We start from the raw sequence: 22,196 nt of genomic DNA on the forward strand, positions 1-22,196 counted from the left end.
GTGCAGATCTTGTGTTCCGGTCACTGTAGCACAATGAATCGGGTTCACCAGAGCTTTACATTGGCGGTTTTCTGAGGTCTTTGGAGGCGGCTAGAGGTCGGGTCAACCAGGCCTGTCCGCAGCCACAAAGAGCCCAAATCTTCAGGATTTCTTTCTTCACAGGAATATTTCAACTGATGCCAGCCAAGGGTCTAGGACGTGGGAAGGCACCTCTTATGGATCAGGAACTCACTCCAGCAGGGCTCAGGCAGGTCCAGTTGCAGGTCCAGGTATGTCCAGTGCAGCAGGTCAGCTGGCCAGTTGCAGGGAGGCCTCTGGAGCTCAGAACGGGAGGTCAGCCACCTGACTTTTGCAGCAGGGCCGGCTTTTGTGCTGGTGGCACCCGGTGTGACAATCTTTTTTGACACTGCCTCTCCACCATGACATCCTCAGATTCCCTCACGACCACACAGCAAAAGTGCCCCTCGTCTCTCACATACATCTCATTACGTTTAAAGCGCTGGTAAAGGCTGGCTTTACTAATCCACTCAACTTTCCCCATAAAATACATATCTGCCTTTTGCAGCAGGCATATTACCTCTCTGCACTGCTTTATGTTAAAAAACTGCTACTAGACAAAACAACGACCTCTCTCTCTAGCAGGAACATTAATCACAATAGTTATCTTGACTTTTATATTTCTGCCTGAAAGCTGGATGCACAAGAAACTCTGCAGCAGTTGCTTTTAAATCTTAGGCTATTGCTACACACAGCTTCCCCCCACCCTCGGTGCCCTTCCCAGGTCAGCACCCAGTGCAGCGGCACCAGTGTCACTGCCCTACAGCCGGCCGTGCCTTGGAGCCACTCTGGTAGTCCTAGGATCGAGCAGCAAGGCAGGACACAAGCAGCAGGGCAGCACCCTTAAGGAACAAGGCAAGCCTCAAGCAGCAGGGCAGTCCTCTGAGGTACAAAGCAGGCCTCAAACATCAACGCAGTCCTCTGCAGTGCAAGGTAGTCCTTCTGGGAGGTCCTCTGAAGGTACAGGAGTGAACTGAAGAGTTGGTCTGAGGGTTCACTATTAAACCTGGTACCGGCCTTTGAAGTGGGAAAAAATTCTAGACTACCCCCAGAGCTGGTTCTGGAATTTCCTTCCTTCACTGCTAGGCACCAAGGGAGTGTGTCAGTTTCTTTCTGAGTGTGTTGAAGCAGCCTGTTTGAAATGCAAGTGGGTAGGGAACAGATCCATTCCTGACATCCTGGCAGGAAGGCCCACCTTGCCAATACCTTGTTCTCCTTTGTCTAACTGTCTGGGCAAAATACACAAAGACCAGCTGCTAACTACACCTAGTCATGTACCACAGGCTGAAGGCACCAAAAAGTTAGGACAAGAACATGGCAACTTTCTAAAAGTGGCATTTTCAGGATTGTGACTTAAAATCCAACTTTACTATTCGAGAGAATGTTAAATTGCAATTCTTTTGAGACCCAACTTGATCTTTGAACCTGTGCCCTATCAACGGTTAGCACTTAATAAATGTAATAAGGTAACCCAATGTTATCCTATGGTACAGGTAGGCTTTACAATAGTGAAACACAAATTTGGGGGGGTTTCAGTACCAGGACACATAAAATTTAAAAGTAAATGTCTAACTTTTTAAATACACTGAACCTTGTCCTGTAGGCTGTTTAACGCCTACGTTAGTGGTGGCTAACATGTATCGAAAAGGTAGATTTATGCCAGGTCAAATTGGCAGTTTAACTGCACAGAGGCTGCAATGGAAGGCATGGTGCATGTTTTACAGGGCTACTTAAGTGGGTAGGACTACAAGTGTTACAGACCCACTAATAGCATTTAATTTACAGGCCCTGGGTACATGTTGTACTACTTTAGTAGTGAGTTATTAGTAAACTAAATGTGCCAATCAGGTGCAGGCCGATATGGTCATGTTTCTAAGGAGTGAGCATAAGCATTTTGAGCACTTTACCACTGTTAACCAGTGCTTGAGTCTTAAAGACCAGCAAAAACAAATTTCAGCAACAGGAAATAAGTAGGAAAAACGTAGAGAAGAAGATCACCCTAAGGGCAGTCAGGTTCAACAGTCTTCATTTAACATTCATTACATTGCAGAGTATATACTGTCCCACCTAAAGCGCCATTATGGGAGCTCTAGGATGCACGATGAGACTTACAAATTAAATAAGTAAATAGATGAATGCATCTGTCTGTGAAATTGACCTAATGTTAGTTAAATAAAGCTGGGTCTAATGGATCAGTGCACTAATGCATCCAAGCCACGAATCTGTGTTTTGCTTTATGGTCACAGGTTCAAATTCCAGCAGGTCAAATCAGCCTCTCCACCATGCTAATTCCAACACCCACTTTGGGTATTCAGCCGTATGCTGACGAAAATGTCCCATCACTGCGTTTCCAGAGTTGACCCCAAGATTTCTTCTCTCAGCCAGTCCAGGGTCCTGTCCTTAAATGTCTGCCACTAAGCAGTTTTGCAGCCGCGTTGCCAATGCATGCCCCACAGCCGTCATTTTAGAGCCAACACAGCATTATAGAAGCTTTCCAAAGTTAGCTTATCGTCAACAGTGAGAAACTGTGCCCCTCCAGACGAAAGGAGTGTCCCTCACTCATCTTGAAACTCAAGCCCCAGCACTGATCCTATCAATCATTAATCTCTTCATTATGGGCAACTCCAATATAATTAAATTTTGCAGCCAGAAGAGCGATAAATGGCTGGACCCCTAAGTAACATTTTTCAGCATGTAGCATTTTCCTCCTGCACACATTTATTTTGGGTTTGTTAGTCAAAAACAGGTGTAAAGATAATATTTTTAAGGACAAATAAAGATCCTTGAAGTTCTATATGGAAAATTAATTCTGTAAGCCAGTAGTATGGACTGCTGTAGGTCCAGGAGGAGATTACATAGCCTGGCCCCCTCAACCAGCGACACCAAAACTTGAGAACTTGGGTAGATTTAGAAGGAACATCAACCAGAAATAAAATCTCCTATTTGCATGCATTGATGTTTCAATCTACCTGATACTTTACTATTTTATACAAAGGAATCACAGAAGTAGACAACTGTCAATGAACTACCACTTTGTATTTTGTTTAACCTTAAGGTTAGAACAGAAGTAAATATTTGAAAGCCAAAAACCAAGGATCTTATCTTAAACATTTTTTACACAAATAACCTGAGAAAAATTAAATGATAAAGGACTCTTCGAGAGTGAGGACAGTCTTTGCTCTGCATTACGATGCTATATTGCCAGTCAACAGGAAGAATGAAAAAGCTTGTGGTTGAAGAGCAAGTGGAGAAGTTGTCCTCCTTTTGTCGGTAGGGGCGCTGTTTCACAGTGCGCAGCTGGTGAGAAGCCATCTTCAGAAAGATACTTCAGTGCTTTGTATCCTCTAAAATGGCTGTCAGGTGTTGTGCACTGCCAGTATGGTTGTATGGCAGATTTAATAAGTGGACCTTAGGACGCATAAGGGAAGAAATCATGGGGTCACTTGGGGAGACAAGAAGATAGACATTCTCTGCAGCGTGAGGCCTCTGGCTGCTTGCCTGCACTGGGTGTAGGGGAGAGGCGCGGCATAGAGCTCTGTGTGCCTTGGCAAAGATGTTCTGGCTCGACTTGGGAGGGGATAAATGGAAAGATGGGAGAGACTGGACCATGGAAGACCAGGAGAGAGGGAAAGGAAGTGAAGAACTGAAAGAGAGACTTGGAGCAATTCTTTAAAGGCATGAGGGGTGCAGGAAAAAGGAACAGCTGTAGCAAAGGGATTCTAGTAAAATTTCACATTTTATATTCAAAGCCATAGACCTATCCAATATATTAAAGCATTTGGTTCAAAGCTGCTCAGGAATCAAAGTGAAATATCTCACCACACAGAATCTGGCCAATGTCCATATGCTCCAGAGGGACGGAACATTAGCCTCCCTTATTGCATAGCTGGTTCTTTCATCCATCAAATGTAGTTCTTTGATCCAACAACACTCAAAGCACAAGATTCACACTTAAATATTAATACCAGGAAATGCTTTTTTTGCGCAAAGTAAGTAATTATCACTTTTCAAAAACGATTTGCAGAACCTGCAAATATTTGCACGTTCTATGTGGGCCCGAATTTCACAACAAGTTTGTGTGCCAGGTTTTGGGAGCATTTGTGAAAATATTTTTAAAGCCAGGCCCTCATAAGGGCTTGAAGATTTGTTTTTTTAACCTTGAAGCGGCTGAAAGATCCAAGTAGGCCAGTGTAGCATTATTCACGTGCACCCTCCCAATAGACATAATAATCTGTCTATTATGTCCGTGGCCAATGGCCTCAGATGGCTGACCATGGTCTCACGTCTTCATGATGTTAGCATAACAAACAGACCGATAGAACAGGTTTAATCCCACATTAGGCATAAGTCTGTCTATTTTGTTTCTAATGGAAAAGAGCTCAAAGTCTCAGGCTTCCTGCCACCATAGGCATAAAGATAGATTGTTAATCCAGTGGTAGGTATGATCTCTCTGTGGCAATACGCTGGTATGTGTAGGTTTGATAAACGTAAAGGCCGCTGTTTCAAGCTTCTTCCTGCCATAGATATAATAGACTAGAATACGGTTTGTATGGGGGGTGGAGTGAAATCCCATCATTAAGCCCTATGGAAGGCATGCTGTAAACACCAGGGCAATGAAAATAAATCCTGCACAGTGTTGTGAAAGCCTGTCACCTCCCCCACAGAATTAGTCTTACAAAAGTATTTGTATTGTTAAATAGTTGTTGCTGATAAATGGCCTCCATTCAGTAAAGGGTGGTAATGTTTTTTAAATATATATAACGTTATTGCGTTTTATATGGCATGAAAACAATCCAAATCCAGTCCACAAGCATGTGGTATCCCAACCCCACCCACAGCATAGAGTTATAAAGAAACACAGGATTAAAAAAAATAGGAACTTGTCATAAATCCCAACACCCCTGCACCTCCCCCCTCAGCCCAGAGTAGTCCCACCAAGCCCCCCATATCTTCGCATGTTTGCGAGGATAGCACCTGGCTCTGTACATCAGCTCTTTCATCTTGTACACCAGTCCATCACCCTACGCCAATTCTAGAGCTTGGGCGGATGTTTGTATTCCTCCTTGTCAAAAGTGTAGCTAGGCCCACCAGAGTGCGTTTGGATCATGTGCTTCCCATGTCTTCGAGGTTCCCTAAGAAAGCCACACTGGGGGTCAGATCAAGGGGGGGCCTCGAAGACCCAGACAGCTCCCACTTGATGGACCGCCAGTATGGTGTAATGGCAGGGCATGACAAAACCATGTGGTAGAAGTCGGCTTCTGGAGCTGGGTAGTCAAACAGTTACACGATGAAAGGTTACTCGGACGCCAGAGCCAGCGTGGTGTATAGTGCGTGAGTTAGAGATATTTCAATTTTGTTGCATGTAGCCGTGCAGGGGGGGCAGTCATGCGTGCCTCCAATAAGCGTTGTCTAAAGTACCCACCTACTCCTGCCATTTGTGTTTGAGGGGGAGAATTTGTCGGGTGCATTAAGAATGAGTGATTTGTAGATTTGGGAAATTCTTCCCTCACCCAGTGGGGCCAGTAGAAGTTTGGTCTTCAGGATGCTAAATTCAGGAAGATCATTGAACTGCAGAGTAGACGGCGAGAGCATGCCTAAGTTGGAGGTATTTATGGAATTGTGTAGTAAATAGAGAAAAGTGTAACTGTAGGTCCTGAAAGAATTTCATTGCCAAGCTTTGCCAGACATCACCCCGAAGAGATATGCCAGTCCTATCCCACTTCGCTAACCCCTCTATTTGGACAGTCAGTTGGAGCCAAGGGCCTCTCAAAAGTGGCGTCAGCTGTGTGGGTTTCTTGTCCCAGCCCGTCGTTTAGGGCACCCCTCTCCATGTCTGGAGAACCACCATGTTCAGGGTGGAAGATCCTGTGGAATCGGTCCATCATAGAAAATGGAGGACATTGCCTAGGCTCAGGAGCGAAAGTTCGGCTTAATAGACTGGGTGTCCCCAGCCTCCATTTATCCAATTGTTGATGTCCAAAAGGTGAGATGCCCAATAGCAGAGTCTGATATCTGCTGTGGCAAGTCTCCCATAGTATGATTGGTGACATTTGTCGAGTGCAATTCAGAGGCAGCGACCAGCCCATAGGAAGGACTTGGTTGTTGCAGTAAGATCTCGAAGCGAGGCAGAGGGAATTGTAGGGGAAAATATTGCATGGCATATAGAAGGCGGGGGAGGATTTTTATTTTAAAGAGGGCTATTCATCCAAGAATATGAAATGGTAGGGTCGTCTGGTGCTGAAAGTCCTCTTTCATGCACACCACCAGTAGCCTCTTCAGAATCTAGATCAGATCAGGTTCTAAACAAATAAAGTTTGACAGATACTAAAAGCTGAATTATCTCACAGGGATGGTGGTTCACCGGGAATCCAACTCCGTGTCCCAGCTGAGTGGGATCACCAGGGATTTGGACCGATTGGGTTGAAGAACCGAGGACTCCCCAAATAGTTCAGGAATGCAGAGTGCACGTGGACTGGATCCTTGGGGGTAGGTTAGGTACAGGAGCAATGCTATCTGGTCTTCGCCTCCTTTTTCCCAGCTTGGAATTGGGTGTCGCAGCAAACAGGGTTGGCAGCCGTTTACTGACCAGGGTATTGAGGAGGGGGGACAGGGGTCAACCTTGTCTCATCCCCCTTCGAATAGGAAAGCGTTCTTATAGTACCCAGTGGACACAAACCTAGGCAGCTGGGAAAGAGTATAATAGTTCCATGTAGTGATGAAAACGCGGGCCGAACCCCATTTTGGGGAGCACTGCATCGAGGAATGACCAGTCGACTGTGTTAAACACCTTTTTAAAATAGACTAAGAGAAATGCACAGGGGCTCTATATCTTGTGTCTACAAGTCAGCGCCAAGTGCAGCCGCAGACTACAGTGCCGGGTGCTATGGGAGGGCATGAAACTGCACTGGTCCGGATGGATCAAAGAAGGGAGTACTGAGAAGACTGATGAATTGATGGACACCCTACCAATCTCAGGATAGACACCAAGTAAGATATGTGCTAGAGCACTGGATTGCCAAAAACTACTATCACTTTTGTGATAGAAAATGGAGTTTAACGAAAACTGCGACTTAGACTCTGAGGGTCCTATACACAAAGGTATATTTGCATGTGTAAATATACTTGCGAGTCAAGGTATCAATCCACCTAGTAGTTACTTTAAACTTATTTATTCACATTTACGAATGTAAATTTACTACTAGGTGTGCCCTTCCATGTCTCCACCCCCTCAAAACTAGGAGTGGAATCAGCTAGAACAGGATTTACAAGTGAAACGTTAAAACCAGCAACCTTTCACACCCAGGAGGAGGTCTCATTAAATTTAATGTTTAATAATTATTTCAATTAAATATACTAATTACATTTAAATATAGAATTATTTTTAAATCATTTCAAAACATCACTATAATTTTGATATTTGATTATTTACCATCCACCACACTAGACCTTGCGTCCATCAAGGTCAAAAGTACTGAGGAAAATAGTGAGTCCAAGCTATGCGTCACTTCAGGATGGAAGATCTTCACGCACCTAGTAGGCATACTTCATTCACATATCAGTCCTGGCCCTGATTAATATGATCTAAGTGTGAGCTACAACCCGTTGGATTGTTGGGGAGCCCAGAGGTATTTTTTGACAGGGGTCAAGGTGAGACCCCGGCAAGACTGCCCAAACCTAAATTTGAAATAATTTACATGTAGCCTCAGGAAGACCCAAGTGATATACAACCTGGAGTGCTTACCACGTGCAAGTCTTAGGAAATAATTCTAACACTGTCTTGCACTCACATAACATCAAGCACAGCACTAGATCACAGCCACTATTATCGTGTCTCCTTGCCATGGACGTCACTAGTTGAATATTACTGCTATGGACTGAACTCTCTCTTAAAAAAAGATGCACTTTACAGTAGCTTCTTCTATCGTAATAAATCAATGCTGGCTATTATCCTTAAGCCTTCTACATTATTCCAATACTCTTGTTTCCTGTTTTTAGTATTTATGCTTTTTAGCTATTGTTTAAAACGGTGCTATTTGTTATGGTCTTAAAGCACCACCCTTTCAAGACATGCTGACTTACTGTGATTTTAGCAACTACTGAGTACGACTGGGTTTGCTGCTAATCCTCATACAGTGGAAAGTTTTTTCTAATGTATTTTAATGTTTTTTATGCATTTGTGTAACTTAAATATTGATGAACCATTGGTGAAACTTTACATATATTGTAAGATTTTTATTAATCATATAATAAACATCATTATTGACATTCTAATCGGAATTAGGTAGGAGCGTAAACGTGCAGAGAGAAAGCAGAAACAGTGAGTTAAAACTATCTTAGATGGACTGACTGCATTCTATTTTGTGCTATTAATGGCAGAACCATGTTGACTTCTGCTAGTGGGTTAAACTACTCCCCACTTCATTTTTAACACTACCACTGGAGACAAAATAAAATGGAGTTAGTCCATCTAAAAGATAGTTTTTTTCTCACTTCTTCTGCTTCGCCTAGGCAAAATTACCCACACACTTAATTCTAATCAGTGATCTCAAACCTTCAAAAAATACCTTAGAACTCTCCAAGAATCCAGTGAGTTACAGCTCGACCTTAGATCATACTGATCAGTGCCAAGAGGAGCCTGAGGATGAAGCATGCCACCTACTAGGTGGGTGAGGGCCTTCTGTCCTGAAGCGATGAGTACATTAAACTCCTGCTTTTCCCTTACCTTCTGACCTTGATGGCAGTCTGCTCTAGCGTGGTTGATGATATTAATTGGGGAGGTTGTGCTGATTGAACCTTAAACCCTCCAGACCTCTTTGTGGTTGATGATTTAATTATTCATTACATTTTATTAAAGTGTATTTGTTTAATTAATGTTAATTTTTTAATTAAGTTTCAACATTTCATTCTTCTTAAACAAAATATTAATTATTTTAAATAAGAATTTACATTGACTATAACTTTTTACACTTAAAATGTATGTGCATATATCTTTATTCTATCAATCTATAAATATATATACATAGATATCCATCTATAAATCTTTCTATATATTTATATATATATATATATATATATAGATATCTATCTATCAATAGATAGATAGACAGACAGACAGACAGACGGATAGACAGACAGAGATAGACAGATAGAGAGACAGACAGACAAATAGAGAGACAGAAAGATAGATGTACAAAATCTAGTGGCGGTCGACACTGGGTAGCTATAGTTAAGATTGTGTTTAGATAGGAAATGATTTTTTTGTGTTGCTAATAACTTTGGCGCCATTTGATGAATTTCCATGAAAATTTCAAATAATTTGCTACTTTTTGACTAGTTTAAGCATTGCTACTTTTGTAGTGATCTGGCAAGCATGACAGAGAAAAGAGGGAGATCCTAAAACACGTTTTCCCCATCCATTTTTTCTAAATGAACTTTAAACACAGCTACAGCCTAAACTGCTGAACAAATTTACACCAAATCTGGCAGAAAGATTGAACTTGGTCCGGAAAGAGTTTTTTTGTCATTTAGTGTAAATCTGTTCTGATGTTTGTGAGCAATCAACGGTCAAAACTTTGTATATCTAGGGACCCAGAGCTTCCGCGGATCCTGACAGATCTCAAGCTGAGATCTGATTGGCTGCCACCACCTCAACCATCTTAGGACTCAGCCTTCCCCTCCCCCCCAAAAAAAAAAAAACAAGCACGGCCCACGCTCATTTATTAAAAAAAGAAAATAGGATGTGCTAGGGCCTGGGGGTTAATACTTTTATTTTGTTAGAGGAAGGGGAACACGGCCACTCTTCCCGGGCCTTTTTGGCCCCGGGGATCCCATCTCCTGGGGCCCAACTTATTTGTAAGGGGGCCTCAGTGACCAGCCCTTGGAAGCATGCTAAAGTTATCCCACTCTTGAAACCATCTCTGAATACCTCTAAGCCAGAAGATTTTTGCTCCATCTCACTGGCATAATGAAAATTGAGGGGGGCCCCCTTCAAGGTACATGAAGGGGCCCTCACTTCGTATTTAATATGGAGCTTCAAGGCCTGAGTACTGTGCTGAGGGGGGCCCCTGCAGCTTGGGCCCCCCCGCACCGCGGGGACTGTGGGGGCCTGTGTTACTCCAGTGCTCCACCTCCCTCCTACCCTTCCTTGCCAAAGTTACGAAGAGACATGTCAACGGCATCTGGTCTACATTTCTGGAAGACAATCATATCCTTGACACATACAAAAATGGCTTTGGGCCTGCGCACAGTACGGAATCTGCCAATCTTGCGTTTACTGAGACAATTCCAGCCCCTTGGATCAGGGCAGGTCTTCTGCCCTGATCCTGCTTGATTTGGGCTCCACATTTAACACAGTGTTTCACAAAATCCGACTCCAGCACCTACAATACATCGCAATAGGAGGGTCTGCATTGACCTGGTTTGCCTCCTTTCTATCAGAGTGCTCATTCCAGGTAATTTCTCCGCCTTATGGCTCTCAACCGCACGGCCTACATTATGCCGTTTTCCAGAGCGCTTCACTGAGCTCTACTTTAACATTCATGTTCCATCATTGGCACAGGTCATCAAATCCTATGTCGACGATACCCAGCTCATTCTTACACTCTGAAAACATTACGCAAGACATTTACAACTTTTAAATTGAATGCTTGCGGTGGCTGAGTGGATAAATAACAACAGTCTTCGCCTGAATGGAAATAAAACAACAATTCTGCTGTTAGGCAAGCATGTTCATTCTTGGGGTGACCACTGGTGGCCTTTCTCCCATGGGCTTCCCTCTAAGCCCAAATCCTCCATTAAAAGCTTTTGAGTCCGAATAGATAACACTCTAGCTTTTGAGGCCCAATCAAAAACTGTTGTGGGAACTTGCTTTGGGCTCTTCAGAAGATTCAAGTCCATCCTGGGCCATTTTGATGTCCCCACTAGACAAATTATAACTAAGCCGGTAGTTGTGTCCTGTTTTGGTTATTGCACTGTTCTGTATTTGGGCGACAACAAATCAGTCACCAGAAGACTTCAGTTGCCCAAAACACCGCAGATAGAATGCTCTTCTCAATCCCAAAATGTTCCTCTGCTTACGGGCTTCTTTGCAAGCTGCACTGGCTCCCTGTGGATAAACACATCCATTTCAAGACTCTGTGCATTGCTCATTGTATTGTATTGTAATTGCATTTATATAGTGCTTACTACCCCTGACGAGGCATCAAAGCACTCTTTTGGTGAGTAGCATGCTTCTCCGGTAGGTACCCATAAAGGATTAGTGTTGAATTAGTATAGTGAAACGAGAGTAGTTTGAGTGGTGGATACGTTAGTCAGTTATTTGAATTCAGAAGGACAGCGGAAATATAGAAGAGTGAAAAAAGGTTTGCATTTATATAGTGCTTGCTACCCATGATGGGGTGTTGAAGCACTTTTTTGGCGAGTAGCATGCTACTTCGGAACCCATAAAGGATTAGTGTTGAAAATTAGTATAGTGAAAAACGAAAGTCATTTTAGTGGTGGATATGTTAGTCAGCTATTTGGATTGAAGAGGGTAGGAGACGGATAGAAGAGGGAAAAAGGTTTGCATTTATATAGCACTAGTTACACCTGATGGGGTGTTGAAGCGCTTTTTTGGCGAGTAGCACGCTGCTCCGGAACCCATAAAGGATTAGTGTTGAGAATTAGTATAGTGAAATATGAATGTAATTTGAGTGGTGGATATGTTATTCCGTTATTTGGATAGAGAAAAGTAGGGGAGGGAGAGAAGAGGGGAAACATTTTGCATTTATATAGTGCTTCCTACCCCTGATGAGGTGTTGAAGCACGTTTTCGGCAAGTAGCAAGCTACTCTGGAACCCATAAAGGATTAGTGGTGAATTAGTACAGTGAAATATGAAATTTGAGAAGTGAACATGTTAGTCTGTTATTTTGATTGAAATGGATAGTGGCAGGATAGAAGAGTGAAGGATTTAGTGTTTGTTTTGGAGGTCATAGCAGTAGGGGGAGGCTTGGGATGAGTAAAATTGGATGTGGAGGGGAAGAGTCAGAGGAAGGAGTTTACAAAGGCTTGTTTTGGGGGGTCAGTATAGTAAAAGAGGTGTCACATGATGCAAGGAGGGTAGAGTAGGGGAGAGTCTAGAAAGGGTTATTTTGTGGATCATAGTAGTGGTATGTGGTTTGGGATGAATGAGAGAGTGGATGTAGAGGATATTTTACTAGAGGTATAGGGTGAAAAATAGGGTAGTGCATTGGAAAGAGTAGTAGAAAGAGGTTTGAGATAAGTCGGAGAGTTGAGGTAGAAGATATTTTGAGAGCGGCATAGGGTGAGAAATTGGGTAGTACATTGGATATGCTGAATTAGAATAAAGTGATATATAGATCCATACGTACATGGAAAGTATATAGATGCATAAAGCAGGCAAGTATATGTAGATTAAAGATATTGATAGAGGTATTGGATGAGAAATTTGGTAGTGCATTAAATATGCTTTTTTAGGAGAAAAGTAATAAATATATAGATCCAAGTACATGGAAGGTATATAGATGCATAAAGGAAGTTAGTATATGGAGATTAAAAATGCATTAGATGAACTCAGATTTTCTTAAACATAATTATTGTACATGTTTATACAAAACAATACACATATATAGGTACATATCTATAGTACAAATAAATGCTTATATACAGAGGGATATGCTGCATATTTCTGTTTGCATATGGTGCTTATGTGGGGAAGAGCCAATTCTTAAGCAGTTTTCTTAAGTTAAGGTGGTTGTCCGTGGATCTTATGTTGGAGGGTAAAGAGTTCCATAGTTTGGCTGCTTGAACAGAGAAGGATGTGCCACCCATGTTTTATGTTTTTTTTCTTGTATCTCGGGAGGTTCCTTTCTTGAATGTGTTTAGTGATTTTATTCCTGATGAAGAGCGGTCCCATTCCATTTATCGCTTTGTTGGTGAAACAAAGCAAGTTGAACGGGGATATTCTGGCAACCGGTAATCAATTCAGGGCTTTCAAGGCAGGTGAGATGTGGTCTCGCAGTTGGATATGCAAGATTAGTCTGGAAGCAGAGTTCTGAATCCATTGTAGTCTTTTCAAGGTCGTTAAAGAGGGGATCCATCCGTGGTAGAGGCTATTGGCATAATCGAGTTTGCCCAGAACGAGGGAGATGTCAGCTTAGACCTTGTGTGGAAATCCCAAATGGGGGAAGATTCGTCGCAGAGTTCTTGTAGTAACAAAGGTTGATCTTGCTAGTTTGTCCACTTGGGCGTTCATCGATAGCTTGGAGTCCGAGGTTTCTTACTTCCTTCAATACTTTAGGCGGTGATCCCAGTTCCTCAGGCCAGGCGGCAAGCGGGTCATAATGTTTCCAATCACCACACATGAGTATTTCTGTTTGGGAAGCATTCAATTTGAGATGGTTCCAAGTCATCCATTGATCCACAGCTCTGAAAACTGAAAATTGGCGAGTTTCCAAAGTCTTTGGGGCATTCCAGTTAAAGGAGTATTTGTGTGTCATCTGCATAGTTATAGCATGTGAGTTGAAACTGATAGATCAGTACCGGTAATGACTTCATGTAGATGTTGAAAAGCATGGGCGAGATGATAGAGCCTTGAGAGACCCCAGCTTTTGTGGAGTACGGTTTGTACGAGAAAGGTGGGGTATTGGATGACATTAGTTCTGTTTCAAAGGTAGGACGCGATCCAGTGTAGAGCAGTCCCCTCTATGCCGGCTTCATAGAGTCTTTGTATCAGTGTCATGGTCACTGTGTCAAAGGCAGCCGAGAGGTCCAAGAGGAGTAGCGGAGCAACTCTGTTGCGGTCAACTGTGTTCTTCAGGTCATCCCAGATGGCAAGGAGGGTAGATTCTGTGCCTCTTGCCAGACAGACTCTCATTTGGAAGTCTGAAAATATGGCATTCTCTTCTGGGCGAGCACTGCTCTATCAGTTTGCCCAGGAAAGGTCCATTTGTAATGGGTCTGTAGTTGTCAGGGTTCAGAGGGTCCAAGTTTGTTTTCTTCAGTAAAGGGCGCATGTATGACTTGAGTTCTTCTAGAAATAGTCCGGTATTTAAGGAATCATTGATGATTTTTCTTACTGGAGTGGCAGCAGAGGTTGTTAGAAGAATTGTCTTGAAAGTTTGCGGTGGACACGGATCAGAAGGGTGGCCGGCAGGCCTGCTTGCTTTGACCAGGTCCATAAATTAATCATGTGAAATGTGTTGGAATAGAACGGAGAGGCTGGGTTAGAGTATTCTTGGATTGTTGTTCTGTGAAAGGGTTAGTGCAGGGAGCAAGACCACTGACTCATTGTTAGTGAAATTGCTCTCCATCCCTCGCAGCTCCACCACTAAGTGAGGCCTTCCCCGAGCCCCTGCACTCTCGAGTGCTGGTGTTCAAGGCCCTCCTCCAACCGCAGGTTTTACCTGCACCTGATCCCTGGTGGACCAGTGGACCTCTGTCTCCTTTCTCTCGCTCCCATCGTTCTCTCCGTTTTCACTAGTTTTTTTACTGATTTCAAGCTCCCCCTTTCACTCCCCCTCTGTGTCTTTCCTCCATTTTCACTCATTTTTCACTGATTTAATCTCCCCCTCTCGCTCTCCTTTTGTGTCTTTCTCCCACTTTTTTTGCACCTTTCACTGCCTCATTTCCACTCTTTCCTCTCTTTTTGCCTTTTTCTGCCCGTTTTTTCCTGCCGCTGCTGCCCCCGCGGCCCCAACCCCCCAGCACGACCAACGCGACCGGCCCAATCCAGCTCCCCTCCCCGCTCCCGCCTCCCAGCTGTCCAGCCCTCCTCAACCCCTACTTAATGGCGGCCGCAGCAGGGACAGGCAAGCAAGACCACTGACTTATTGTCAGTGAAATTGGCTATCCCCCCCCCTTGCAGCTCCACCATCATGTGAGGTCTTCCCTCGAGCCCCTGCACACTCGAGTGCTGGTGTTCGAGGCCCTCCTCCACCCGCAGGTTTTACCTGTGCCTCATCCCGGATGGTCCAGTGGACATCTGTCTCCTTTCTCTCGCTCCGCTCTTTCTCTCCGTTTCTACTCATTTTCCACTGATTTCAATCTCCCCCTTTAACTCTCCTGCTTTGTCTTTCCTCCGTTTTCACTATTTTTTTTACTGATTTCAATCTCCCCCTTTCACTCTCCCTCTGTGTCTTTCCTCCGTTTTCACTCGTTTTTCACTGACTTAATCTCCCCCCTCAATCTTCTTCTGTGTCTTTCCCCCACTTTTCTTGCACCTTTCACTGCCTCATTTCCACTCTTTCCTCTCTTTTTGCCCTTTTTTCCCTGCTGATGCTGCCCTCGCCCCCACAGCATGACCAACGCGACCAACGCGACCGGCCCAATCCAGCTCCCCTCCCTGCTCCCACCTCCCAGCTGTCCAACCCTCCCCGACCCCTACTTACTGGCGGCCGCTGCGCATCTGCGCCGCTGGTGCGCCAAAGGTGAGCTCATCTGAGCTGGCCCGCGACCAGCACCAGGAACCCTGGACCTCCGCAACGCCAACGCTACTACCAAGCGGCACTCCACGCCCTCAACCCAGGAAACAACAGCAACTGCAAGCTAGCATCACCAGACGACACCCCGGACCCTTCATCTGTCCCGCTGCCGGCACACCTGCAGCACCGCCAAGACCACGGACCCGGCGCAACCCGCCTGCAAGACCACAACCCAACCGAAGACCCTGCAATGCATCCTCCTCAATGTCTGATCCCTCCACAAACAAGCCACAGAAATCTGGGACCTCCTCGACAGCACCACCCCGGACGTAGCGTTCTTCACCGAAACATGGACTAACACCACCTCGGGACAGGCCATCGCCATTGCCCAAGGATACAAGATCTCCAGGAAGGACCGCCCCACCCTCCCGGGAGGAGCAATCGCCATTGTCCACAAATCCACCCTCTGCCTGACCACACTCCCTGACGAGCCCACAGACCTGATGGAACACCATCACTTCAAGATACTGGCCAGCCCTACCACCACCCTCCGTGGAACCCTCATCTACCGACCCCCTGGCCCCGTGGACTTTTCGCTAACTCCACAGACATCCCCTCCCCGTATGCCATGGCATCCACCAACTACACCCTACTGGGAGACCTCAACTTCCACCTCGACAACCAACTGGACCCCAGCACCACATCCCTCCTGGACAACCTCCAGAACATTGGACTCACCAGGACACACCCTCGACCCCCTCTTCACAACAGGTAACTCCATCACCTCAGCCACACCACCAAACTCCCATGGACTGACCATCGATGCGTCAACTTCACCTTCACAACACCCACCATCCACAAACACCTGCACCTGCTCCCATGAAGAAACTGGAACAGAATCACCAACGACCAGCTAAGCTCATCACTTAGCAACTCCGCCCCAACCATCGCGGAAAACGACGACCCCAACACCGCACCCCGAACCCTGCACAGATGGATCTCCGACAGCGCCAACACCATAGCCCCCCTCAAGAAAAACAACAACACCCACACCAAGAAAGCCAGTTGGTTTACCACCGAACTTCGAGTCCAGACGCACTTGCCGCCGCCTCAAAGGCCTGGAGGAACACCAGATCCACAGAAGCCCACAACAACTTCAGAGCCGCAACCAACGCCCACCAGCAACTCATCAGAAAAACGAGGAAAAAAGCGATTGAAGACAGAATCTCCACTCACGCACACAACAGCAAAGAACTCTTCAACATCATCAAGGAGTTCGCCCAACTCACCAGCGAGTCAACCGACATCCCTCTGTCACAAGACCTCTACGACAAACTCAGCACCTTTTTTCACTACAAAATCAAGAGCATCTACGACAATTTCAACGAAGACAACCAACACACTGAACCCTCACCAACCACCCCGACACCCTGAAGCCAGCGATCGACAACTGGACAGCCCTCACCACCGAAGACACACTGAAGACGATGAAGTCAATCCACTCCGGGGCCCCCACGGACCCCTGACCCCACCACATTTTCAACAGAGCCGCCGACACCATCGCACCCATGCTCTGCCACACCATCAACCGCTCCCTGGCAACCGCCACGTTCCCCGATGACTGGAAACATGCCGAGGTCAACCCCCTGCTGAAGAAACCCTCGGCGGACCCCACCAACCTCAAAAACTACAGACCCATCTCCCTGCTCCCGTTCCCAGCGAAAGTAATCGAGAAAGCCATCAACAGCCAACTCGCCACATTCATTGAAGAGCACAACATCTTCGACTCCTCCCAATCCGGCTTCAGTAAAAACCACAGTACGGAAACCGCCCTCCTTGCTGCAACAGATGACATCCACACCCTACTGGACAACTGAAAAACAGCAGTCCTGGTCCTCTTCGACCTCTCAGCGGCGTTCGACACAGTCTACCACCGCACCCGAATACGCAGACTCCATGACACAGGGATCCAAGATAAGGCCCTCAACTGGATCCACTCCTTCCTCTTTGGCAGAACGCAGCGGGTCAGACTCACACCTTTCCTCTCGGACCCTACACCTACCACCTGCGAAGTCCCCCAGGGGTCCTCCCTCAGCCCTACACTCTTCAACGTCTACATGGCTACGCTCGCCCCCATCGTCAGAACCTATGGACTCAACATTGTGTCATACGCAGACGACACCCAACTCATCCTCTCCCTATCCAACGAACCCAATACCGCCAGACACAATTTTCGAGAAGGCATGGAAGCCGTCGCCAAATGGATGAAAAACAGCTGCCTACAACTAAACACCAACAAAACAGAAGTACTCATCATGGGCCCAAACCCCAACGCCTGGAACGACACCTGGTGGCCCCCTGCCCTCGGAAGCCCACCCACCCTCACGGACCACGCACGCAACCTGGGAATCATACTGGACTCTGAGCTCAAAATAGACCGCCAGATCAACTCAGTCTCGTCCTCCTGCTTCCACACCCTCCGCCTCCTACATAAGAGCTTCAAATGGATCCCCTCAAACACAGAAAGATGGTCACTCACGCCCTGGTCATGAGCAGACTTGACTACGGCAGCGCACTCTACACCGGAATAACAAAAACCTCACCCGCAAGCTACAGAACATCCAGAACGCCGCAAGACTGGTCCTCAACCTGCCAAGACACTGCCACATCTCCCAGCACCTGCGCACACTCCACTGGCTCCCCATTGAAGCTAGAGTCACCTTCAAGATGCTCACCCACGCCCACAAGGCCCTCCACGACACCAGACCAGCATACCTGAACAGCCGACTCAAATTCCACGCACCCCAGAGGACCCTATGATCTGCTCAGCTCTCCAACGCCGTGGTTCCCTGCACCAGAAATACCAGATCGGGAGGCCGTTCCTTCTCCTTCCTCGCGGCCCAAGCCTGGAACGTCCTCCCGCTCCACCTCAGAAAGACAACATCGCTCCCCATCATCGCAAGAAACCTCAAAACCTGGCACTTCGACAGTCCTTGATGGACTGGAGCCTGCTAACCCCCCCCCCCCCCCACGCCTTGAGGCCCTTCCGGGTGAGTGGTCGCGCTTAACAAACGACTTGATTCATTGATTGATTGAGTGCTGGTGCTTTGTCTCTGTTTGAAGTATGGGTTCAACGTGTCTGCTTTGTTCGTGTAATGATTTGCCGGTTTGTCTGTGAAATCTTGAGTAACTGGATGAGTTCCTTCTAGGAAATTTGGTTTACAAAATTCATTGAGTATTTTATAGAATTCTTCATTTGCATATTTAGCATTTGTAATTCTGTCTGAAAAGTACCTTTTCTGTTTTTAATAGCTGACTTGTATAATCTGTTAATTTTCTTCAGGCGAAGTTTGTCTTGTTTAGCTTTTGTTTTGAGCCAGGTACGTTGCAGCTTTCTAATTTGTTGTTTTATGTCTTTTATCTCTGTATTTCTCCAAGGTGCTTGTTTTCTTTTATTCTGTTGTGTGGTTTTGAGTGGTATCAGGAGATCAAAAGCTTCTTGCAGCCACTCATATAGTTTTTGAACAGAATGTATTGTTTCCAGATCTGTACTTGATGTTAGTTGTGTTTCAAAGTGTTCCAAACTGAGTTTTTTCTCATAAGACCTTGCACTACCTGGGGGCCCCCTTCCTGTTCAATCTTATATCTTCTCACCGGCCTTCTCGACCTCTACGCTCTGCTGACCTCAATCTGGCTATTGTCCTTCCAGTTAGGAGAGCAAGAGAGGGTGGACAGTCCATCTGTGCCCTGTCCCCCTTCTCTCTTCAATTCCCTCCCCCTCTCTCTTAGGAAAATCCAGAATCACTTTCGCTTCAGAGAATCTCTCAAGACCTGGCTTTTCTCCCATTCAGCCCTTTTTCTAATTTTCTCTGTTGGCAGTCGCAGCTCGTAAGTTTTCAGGGTGGAGCACTGGGAAGCCCCGTTTCGGGGCCACTATGCACATTACAAAACCATCTAACATAACATACCACGCGGCCACCCTCACTGGGCCGCTTTTGGCCCGAGAAACCTCTTTCCCTAAGGGCCGATGTTCGTTTTCAGGGTCAGGGAGGCAGGTGCCCCCACCCCCTCCCAGAGTTGCTTGCAGCTACGGAGATCTCATCCCCCATCCCTTGGCCTGATTTTTAGGTGAGGGGGGCCACGCAATCCCCCTCCCCTAGTCTCTAGCCTTGGGGACCCCATCCTGCCAGAGCTGCTAAGGCAAGTTGGCAGGGTATGCTCAGACGTTGAGTCCCTTGCTCACTTTGCCACTGGATTCAAGCAAGCCTGGCTGAAGACGGCTGAAATGCCAGAAACCGGTCCTAGGAAGCTTGTTTCCGGTCCAGGGAAGGCATGGCTTGGCAGTTCGGGCTGGACTGTTCCCATGAGGCACAGGGTCAGACTGATTTGCATATGGCCATGTCTGAACTGGGGTGGCAGAGTGGGCTAAAGAACGGTGATGGATTAAACCCAGATCTGTTGACTGGGTGGGAGTGTTTGAATGGTTCTGATGCTCCGTCCATCACCACCCCCTTTTGTACCGCTTTGTTCGCCATAAGTTGGCAGGGTATGCTCAGACGTTGAGTCCCTTGCTCACTTTGCCACTGGATTCGAGCAAGCCTGGCTGAAGATGGCTGAAATGCCAGAAACCGGTCCTAGGAAGCTTGTTTCCGGTCCAGGGAAGGCATGGCTTGGCATTTCGGGGTGGACTGTTCCCATGGGGCACAGGGTCAGACTGATTTGCATATGGCTATGTCTGAACTGGGGTGGCAGAGTGGGCTAAAGAACGGTGATGGATTAAACCCAGATCTGTTGACTGGGTGTGAGTGTTTGATTGGTTCTGATGCTCCGTCCATCACCACCCCCTTTTGTACCGCTGTGTAATGCTACTGTAGCACTAGTAAACGTTCTACAAAGTGCAGTTTGTGAATAGACCCTAGAGGTTTTATCGCAGTGCTGTTAAATGTAGAGTTCTTAGATACTGTGTGTGATTCTGAAATGGACTTTGAGTTATGTGTGATAATATATCTATCCATAGGCATCTGGCATTCAAGTAAAGCCAAAAAAAACGAAATTGATACTTTGATACTGCTGCACATGCCAATCATGGCATCAGTAAGATTTTCCTGCGTCTCCATTCAGTGCCAGTTGCTGTGCACAGTCAAATAAATATTTTTGTATACATTTTGAGCCATTATTGCTGTCTTCTCCTTGTCATTCTCCTTAGATGCATGCTCAACGTCTTCCCGATCCCCAACTGATAATAGATTCAAGCATTTATGCTACAGTTGTCATTCCATATACCCTGGAGACTTTTTGGAAGCAGAAGCAATTTTATTTGGAATTCATACAATTGATTGTCTCTCCTGAAATGATGATTGAATGTGTGACACGACCTCCCAATACGATTTAGTTGTGTCGCTTTATTCAGTAGCTATACAATTTATTCAGGGTCTGAAAGTGCTAGAGCAAATACAACCTGTTTAAGTAAAATTCAGTGTTGTACAAATAGTGAAACGTTATGTGGTCTATCTAGTTCTTCTTTGACAATAGTTCCTATATCCTGGTGCATTACTGAGGAATGTTTAAGAGTAGTCACCTCTCTTTATATAGACATGTGGTCTGTACAGTGAGCGAGGTGGGTTCTGGCGTGCCAACAATGCCTTCACTGTTTTGCAGGGACACTTGATATAATGCCCTACCAATGGTAGCTAGGACTTCAAATGGTTTGCAGCACATGTTAGATTGCTTTACGGAGCTCGAGTCCTCTTTGAATTTAAATGTTAATCGATCAAAGTCCTTTGTTTTAATCTGTGGGCAAAAAAGTACCAAACTAATAAATGATCAAATAGAGGGATCAACAGTCTTAAAAGTGGACAGCTTTAACTATTTAGGTGTACCTTCAGACTAAACCCTTAAACGGGGCATTTGGTTGTAGTTAAGAGCACTTTAACTATCAAGAACTTTAAAGAATTTTTTGTTTTGCAACAAAATTGGGGCATAGGCCAGTAAAGGAGATAATTTCTTTGTATCGATCTAAGTGAATCTCAGTTGCCTCTTATTGGGCAGGTGTGTGGGGGTATTGCAATAGCAACAATTTGCATAAATTTACAAACCGCTTTCTGCGTAGATTACTTCTAGTTCTCTCAGGCACAGTCACATTTTCTGTCATTCTGAGATTGGCCTGACCTATGTAGAAGACCTTCTAGGGTTGACTCCCCTTTTGTAATGGGTAAGGTTGTGGCAATCACGTGAGCTGTGCCTCACTAAAAATACTATCTTAGATTGCATGGCCCTTGATAAGGTGGCTAGCATTCCGTGACTAGCCTAAGTTAAGACTACTTTTCTAAGTCTGGGGAGTTCCAGAGCTGTATACTAATCTTGAACTATTATTTCTTGCAGTGAAAGCTTGTATAAGGACTCTATTTTATGCCCAATGCAAGAACTTACATCGAGCTAACACTCTTCTGATAACCTCTCAGGAATGATATCTCACTCTATCCCTCGAAATGCGATAGAGCTCTATCTAACCTTTGCAGAGAACTCGCAGTTCGGACCATATCTAAGTAGGCTATGGTTGTGCTCAGTTCAATCTAATGTTCATCTTCTGCTTTTTTGTTCCCTTTATAAAACGGTGCGATCCCAGTTTTTAGTACCAGTTTTACAGCCTATGAATTTTAGATCCTGTATATTGGGCTTACAGTATCTACAACAGTTACATTCGGTACAAATGTGTTGTG

At 45.5% G+C, this 22,196-nt stretch overlaps 1 long non-coding RNA gene across 11 annotated transcripts in view; it reads right to left on the minus strand.

Annotated features, from left to right (window-relative positions):
* Nucleotides 1–22,196, minus strand: part of LOC146808945 (uncharacterized) — a 588,451-nt gene that overhangs the window by 223,310 nt on the left and 342,945 nt on the right. For 2 of the 11 annotated variants that reach the window (XR_014966295.1, XR_014966294.1), the window contains exon 6: nt 9,760–11,161. The exons of the other annotated variants lie outside the window; for them this stretch is intronic. This is a non-coding gene — a long non-coding RNA (uncharacterized LOC146808945). Of the gene's footprint in view, nt 1–9,759; nt 11,162–22,196 lie in introns of those variants that run through there. 11 annotated transcript variants of the gene reach the window in all.

Source organism: Triturus cristatus, chromosome 7 (genome assembly GCF_964204655.1).
Source record: "Triturus cristatus chromosome 7, aTriCri1.1, whole genome shotgun sequence".
NCBI lineage: Eukaryota > Metazoa > Chordata > Amphibia > Caudata > Salamandridae > Triturus > Triturus cristatus.